This window comes from Belonocnema kinseyi, chromosome 5 (assembly GCF_010883055.1).
Source record: "Belonocnema kinseyi isolate 2016_QV_RU_SX_M_011 chromosome 5, B_treatae_v1, whole genome shotgun sequence".
Lineage (NCBI taxonomy): Eukaryota > Metazoa > Arthropoda > Insecta > Hymenoptera > Cynipidae > Belonocnema > Belonocnema kinseyi.
Window position 1 is genome coordinate 113,913,602 of NC_046661.1, and position 628 is coordinate 113,914,229.

The following is a 628-nucleotide window of genomic DNA, read 5'->3' on the forward strand; positions in this document are numbered from 1 at the left end:
TCACATATAATGGCAAATAAAATTCTCATGATAATAAAAAAATTAAAATATTCAAATTATAAATATTTATAAAAATAGATCATAGCACCCAAAATTATTTTTAATAAGTATCTGGGTAATTATTAAATATGAAAAATATATACATCCCATTAGCAAGCTTATTTTCAGATAAGTACAAGGATGACATTTTTTAAATGTTCTAAGATCCACAATTTTACGAAAAGACTTTTTGATCAAATGGAAAATTCATAGTTTTCCCTAAAAGGATTTTTGTAGAATGATATTAAAATTATTTATCATGAGAGTAATCAAAAAAAGAAAGAATTCATAGAGATGCTTTTTATAAAGCATTAACAAAGCTATTATTAAATTAAAAAGGGACCTCTCAAGATACAACAATAAATCCGATTTTTAAACAACATGTTAGAAAAGTTTATTTCAGGACATGTTATAATATTCCAAACAGTTTTTTAACATTTTTAATATCAAAGAACCTTTCGTGATTTTACAAACCACTCTAGAATATTATCCGAAAGGGGGAGGGTCGGTAAGGCCGGTTTTTGGCCTAATTTATTTTTGGACCAAAAAATCTGAAAAAATCATGGTAGTATCTTATAAGTATCCCGAG